This window comes from Eumetopias jubatus, unplaced genomic scaffold (assembly GCF_037043125.1).
Source record: "Eumetopias jubatus isolate StellerSeaLion01/CBP00866 unplaced genomic scaffold, mEumJub1_p1.0 scaffold_36, whole genome shotgun sequence".
NCBI lineage: Eukaryota > Metazoa > Chordata > Mammalia > Carnivora > Otariidae > Eumetopias > Eumetopias jubatus.
In genome coordinates, this window is record NW_028274842.1 from 171,436 (window position 1) to 178,095 (window position 6,660).

Consider the following 6,660-nt stretch of genomic DNA (forward strand, 5'->3'; position numbering starts at 1 on the left):
TGTTCTCCTTACCTTTTCTTTCTCCTACTTTCCTCTGGTTTTGTTTTATCCTTCTGAATGTTTTAGTTGATGCGACTTCACTTACTGTTCTTCTTATTGGGGAGCATTCTCGTCTGGTCTGCAAGGTGCTCCCGGGTACGTCCTCCAAGGGGAACGCAGGTCCGTCTGCCGTGCCCCCCACCATGCTGCTGGCCGTGCCCTGGGAGCTGGAGCGCGAGCGGGAGTTGTTCAGTGTTTGCACGGACGTCGCTTTGGATCTCTGGCCTCTCCTGACCAGGGCTTCTCTTTGTCTTCTCTGTACTAACAGGACATACATACAAAGCTGCTGTATGTATGTATCTATAGAAACGGTCAGGTCTTTGGCTCAGAATTATCTCAGGAGCAGGGAACACACAGCCCCCTGCCTTCTCCATCAGTGAGGCCCTCTAACTCAGGCAGAGGGCAGAGGTGGGGTGCACGTCTTTTCTTGTTCCCGGGGGATGCTCTCTGTGATGGTGGGCCATCTAGCACCCCTCGCCCTGTATCCGTGGCCCACAGAACACAAAATTGTCCTGGTGCTCAGGTATGGGTTCTTTAGTAAGGAAGTTTCCAGTGCTACTGCTTGATTTGATCTGTTTTGGCAGTTTTGTCAGTACTGGAATAAAACGTGGGGAAAGTGGTTTATCAAATCCTCCTTGTGTGTTGCCATGTTCCTCCGGAAGCTGCTGCCTGACGTTCTAACAGCATGTAATGCTGAGAGATCATTCTCTGAAATGTAAAGGTAACTCTAAACTTAAAGGCTTAATACATTTCAAAATGACTATTTCCATGACTACTGAGCTTTTAGAAATTTCTAATAATGTAACTACTGACAATAACACAGAGGTAAAATTAGTTAAAATGTGAATATGAAAAATATATTTAAGAGGGAGCCTGGGCTAAATCTCATCCACAGGCCACTTAGTAACACACAATCTTGGCAGATTATGAACATGAAATGCAGTCTGATCACCTGGAAAACCTTCCGATCAGCAGTCATGGTCGGCTGTGCACACATTGTCCGCCGCTCCTGGGAGGAGGCATCTGTCAGCCGGGGGCCCGCCCCCACATGCACTAATGCAACACCACAGTTAGCCCCACGCCACTGAGTGTGCACAATACAGCGAGTATACAACGGGACACACCCCACGCACAACAGCTTGCTTTGGGAAACCCCAAAGCAAGGCCATTAAGGACGGTATAGACTTCCATACTTAAATAATCCACTTGCGGTTTGGCATAAATTTTAGCTGATTCTTGCAAATAAATGTCCAAGTGAGGAGCTGACATCTATACCTGAAAATAACATGTAAACACAGAACGTTCTTGCCACAGTGCGGAGAAGAATATTACCAGTGAACAGCTAGTTTTCAGAAGGAAGCGGTCATTAAAAATCATGGCCAATCAGTCTTTTTGGGCCCAAAGAGGCCAGAGGCCTTTAGGGTTTGTGTCACCGTGTGCCCTGATCCCTGGAGCTAGGGACTGTGAGCACCAAGGCTCTGCCCACGGAGCGCATATCCGCTCTGACGGCTCACAACATTCGGGGTCTCGCACGGGACACACCACAACTGAAGGAGGATGGGTCTTAATTCTGTCTAGGAATTTCCAGGGAACATCTAATGTTTACTAAGCTGCAGTTTGCTATGCTCAGGCTCTAGAGATAAAGCGACAGGCAAGTGAAACTTTCTACTCTCTCAGAGAAAATGAAATATTGATCACTTATCATAAGAAACAGGGACAGGGCATCAGTGGGCTCCACGTGGTGAATACAAGATGAGTTACTGACACTCGACTATTACCACCGCTTGCTACACCTTAAAGTATCACCGATGTTCCCCGATGACACGTCCCAGCAAGTATTTAATGACTGTACCTCACAGAGCCTTTAAGGATTTAACATTAACTCCCCCAGAATTTCATTATGTGTATAAAACATTCCTTTGTGCACATCTGTAGGTAAGGTAAGAGATCCTTTCTGTTTTCAGGAAAATGAAAATGAAGGCCACTTATATTGTGAAGAATTGCAACTGTGATACCAGGGACTCAGAAACAAGAACATTCTACTTAAATTACATTCTTTCTCAAGACGAAGAGAACACAAGAGCCATAAACACGTAGGGATTGTAAGAGCAGAGTGTTGATGCAGAATGGACAAAACCAGTGACATCTCTGAAATGATAATGTTGCTTATTAACCATCCATGTTGTGATAGGTCAAAGCTGAGGTCAAACAGAAAACATCAACTGAGCCATTTCCCTGAATAAAGCTCCAGGGTGCAATATTCTAAGCACTTTATTCAATAAAAAATGCTTTTAAAACGGTGCTTTGGTGATGGGGAAGCATTGCCATCATCCGTCAACCTAACTGCAGCAAAGTTCAATAAGCTAAATAATGAACCATTTAGATTATTTTCCTTGGGCCTTAGGGATTTGCAAACGTTGCATCAATAGAGCTCTTTAAAAATTATGATGAACTCTATTTTCTTCATTTTCAGATTTAGACTATGTGTTAGGGATTTTTTTTAAGGTTATTTAAAAGGGCTGCTACTTTTAATCATTGTCCAATCTCCAAAGTAGAAAGAATTTTTAAACAAGGAACAAATTCAATTATAAGATTGGCAGTTTCTATTTGATTCCGGTAATCTTGGAATTGATAAGACCCCTCTCTATTGTGCATACCTAAGATTTAAAAAGTGTTATGAATTATATAAAAACCTAAAGATGAAAAATTCCATGTATTTTCAATAAAATTTATATTTACTTTTGGCAGGTAACAAGGTAAACATGGAATATAGTATTTTTACAACTTCTAATAAGATTTTTCTTGAGAAACATCTGTGGTCTCAGTTTCCTATGCTTAAGACTGGGAAATAGTCCTTTTTCAATATATAATCACATGCAATTTTTGAGAATTTCTAGACTGTTATATAATACAGAAAAAAATGTGTTCCATCCTTTCTTTGTATGAAAAGGAACATGGCCCCTTTCCTTTAAAGGGCCGTGACCAGGGGCCCACATCTGTTTCAAAGCATATAATGGAATGCTAAGATGGCAATTTATACATCATCTGAATCTTAGCTCTTCCTCTTAGCAGTTTCTCCTAGATTTCCTATTACCAAATAAACATATGTGCTATATACACGATTCCCAAAGCCGCATGCAGTTTGGCCACAACAGATGTCTCCATATTTAGTGGTCAACACAATCTACAGAGTGTACCAGTGGTGCTAATGAAGTCCCATCCCCTGACCAGCAGACTCCAGACCAAGCACACCGAGGAGGAGAGCGGGAGAGATGGCGGAACTGGGCCTCCCCACGTGCCCCAAGCCCGCCTCCCCGTGATGAGCCGGCTGCGCTGCGCAGTTCCTCAACCACCTGCCACACCGCGGCCAGTCCCCGTGTTCACAGGCCGTGCCGGTGATCCTGAGAAGAGCTGGGTGACGCTGGGACTCCACAGTGATGGGGGTTCGCCATCACAAGGTCATCAGGCAGCAGAACGGGGAAAGACCTTTTACTGCGAGACTTGAGACTCGGCCTGGCTATGGACTCCAGGGCTCTGGCTCCTGCTTGAACATCAAGGCCTGATACTCCCAGGAAACTGGTTTCTAGATAAATACCACGGACAGCTCCCTCCTTTCTACCCTAGGCAGGGCAATCCCAGCACCTCCCTGCAGCCTGGGCCTCAAGGGTCCCGCTGAGACCTGCACACACGCGCCGGGGGGTGGGGGGGTGGGGTGGCGGAGGGCGGTGGCTGAGACCCGGACACCCGTGTGGGGGGCGGTCCGGGTGAGACCAGCTCACCTGCGGGGAGGGGGGGGCGGTGGCTGAGACCTGCACACCGTGTGGGGGGCGGTCCGGGTGAGACCCTCACAGGGCACAAAAGAAGACAAGAGTCTGAGGAGGTTGAGAAAGAGCACTACCCCTCCCCTCAAACACCTGTGGCACCACACCACACCCAAAACGTGCCAGGTCGACCCACACAAGCTGCTATGAAGGTGATGGTTCAGGATCAAACAGGCTTTGAGATCCTTCTTTGTCTTCAGCCTCTTTCATTCTTTTCAGTTTAATTTAAAAACTAATTATAGGAATAATAAAGTTACTGTAAAAATGTCTAATAGGAATACAACAGTGTTTAAGAGTGGAAGTTCCCTTTACCCCAGCCCTGACGAGCCCACCGTCAGCTGGTTGTGAACCAACAAGAGCATCCTGGGTGGGGTGCAGGCAGAGGCGTGGGGAGAAGTTGGGGTGCATGGGAATGATTTGAGCACAGCTCCCTGAACGCTTCATGTCTGGGAGGCACTCTGAGCCCCACGCAAGCTGTGTGACCCGCAGTGTGCCTGGGACACTGGGGGTGCATCAGCAGGTCTGCTCCAGCTAAATCACCCCTGAGCTGACCCTCCGCAGTGGAGGGGGCCCAGGGCCGCAGGGGTGTGGCAGGCAGCTGCGGGGGCTGGGGGGGGGGGAAGACAGGGAGGTGTCTCCATGTGAGAGAGCACTGAGGGGAGGCTGGAGCTAGTGAAACCGGTCTCAGCTTTCCACGTTTAAAGAAAAACTGAACTTTCATCTTTTTGGCTGTTTTTCCCCTGAGTAATGACATGTCATAATTTCTAAAGTAGCTTGTTTTGGTTACCGTGGGATAATTTCCTGACTAAATAAATAAGGCAGTGCCTATGTAACTACCTCTTCAAAAATAAATTTGGTTTTCAAATCATACAGCGGTGCATAAAGCTTAGTAAAACACCAAGCGTTTGCTGGTGCACTTCGGGTTTCTTGCTACTGTTCTTCGTCATTATGAAGTCAGAACAAGGTAAAGGGGTCCCAAGTGTCTGTCTCCACCGTGCGGCCTGTGGGGGGCACTGTGGAGGGACCACGCACACCGGCACTCCCCACCTGCTCCGCCGAGGTGCTTCCCGCACACCATAGGGAGCGCCCAGGAAGACTCACGAGACTCAGTGGTTCTCAGCTATGGGGGCCACTTAGTGCGTCCCTAGAATGGAGAAGCACTGGCTCCACACCAGGCCCAGCAATCAGCACTTCTGGAACCATGCACAGGTACAGAAAAAGGCAGATACACAAAAAAGACTGAAGAAAACAAAATTGTCAGTCCCCGTGCCACGCAGACAGGATGAAGGGTGCCGGTGTGTCCCCTGTGGCTCCCAGGAGACGGCAGACATGGACTGAGGGCGCCTCTGGGAACGAAACCCATCAGGATGGTCGCAAGCAGCTTTCGAGGAATAAACAGGCAGGACTGGCTGCTCCCAGCTGCAGGGAAGCAGGACACGAGCCCCTGCAAGCCGGCACCCACAACACACAACTACACAGTCCTCTCTGGCCCAGGTCCCAAGCCGGCTCTAGCTATGACTCACAGAACGCCTTTCCTAACACGGGAAACTCACAGCTTTATCTTCTGACCTCTTAATTAATTTTATTCAGCACAACAGGGACGCTCTTGTCAGCGCTGCAGACTCTGCAGTACACGTTACACCCCAGCACCTTGGCGCTCTTGGTTTCATGCTGTGGTTCCCAGCGGCAGCCTAAGGCCCCAGCCCTTCAGCCTCCCCAACACAGATATCTCAGGGGAAAGCGGCGCGCAAGTTCCTTGCTGTGATGTCATTACAGAAGGACCTCGCTCTTCTGAAATACTCGTTTACGAGAATCACTGGGCTCCTCTCTTTAAAACATTAGATCAGGGGCGCCTGGGTGGCTCAGTTGGTTAAGTGACTGCCTTCGGCTCAGGTCATGATCCTGGAGTCCCGGGATCGAGTCCCGCATCGGGCTCCCTGCTCAGCAGGGAGTCTGCTTCTCCCTCTGACCCTCCCTCCTCTCATATGCTCTCTCTCTCTCATTCTCTCAAATAAATAAATAAAATCTTTAAAAAAAAAAAAACAGATCAGATTTTTCTTTTTTAAACTGTGATTGATGGTACTTTTTGGGAGTTATTACATGATCCAATTTCATACAGTATTTTAAAAAAAAAAAAGAAGGTTGTTTGCTTATATTGCTTCCATGGTTGGTTTGATTACAGAATCATCTCAAGAACCTTGACTAAAAGGGAGGGCATAAGAAAACGTTATTTAAAATATACTGGCTGAACAGGAATTGGGCAAATTAATTTAACAATGACTTTTATCAATCTAAAAATAAAAAAAATGGGGGCGTCTGGGTGGCTCAGTCGGTTAAGTGTCTGACTTTGGCTCAGATCATGATCCCAGGGTCCTGGGATCGAGCTCTCCGCTCAGCAGGGAGTCTGCTTCTCCTCTCTGCTGCTCCCCCTGCTTGTGCTCTGTCTCTCTCTGACAAAAACAAATAAATAAAATCTTTAAAAAAAAAAAGTAAAAAAATGATGTAAGGTCAGAAATGACTAATTTGCCACATTGAAGATTTTACTGTTTCTGTCTTCTGTAGATTTTTGAAATGATTTATAGCCCAATTCTCTTTTGAAATAGATATGCTATAGCTAAATTCTGGCAAAACAAACGAACAAACCTGGAAATTTAACACGTAAGCCTGACAATTCATGTGGAAGTAAGAAGATGGGATGATGAGGGAGGAACAGTCTAGGCGCCAGCAGCTTTATTAAGATCTGACTCGGTCACAAATCAGTTTACAAATCAGTAAAACTCTGATTTTTCTCATGTGTTTT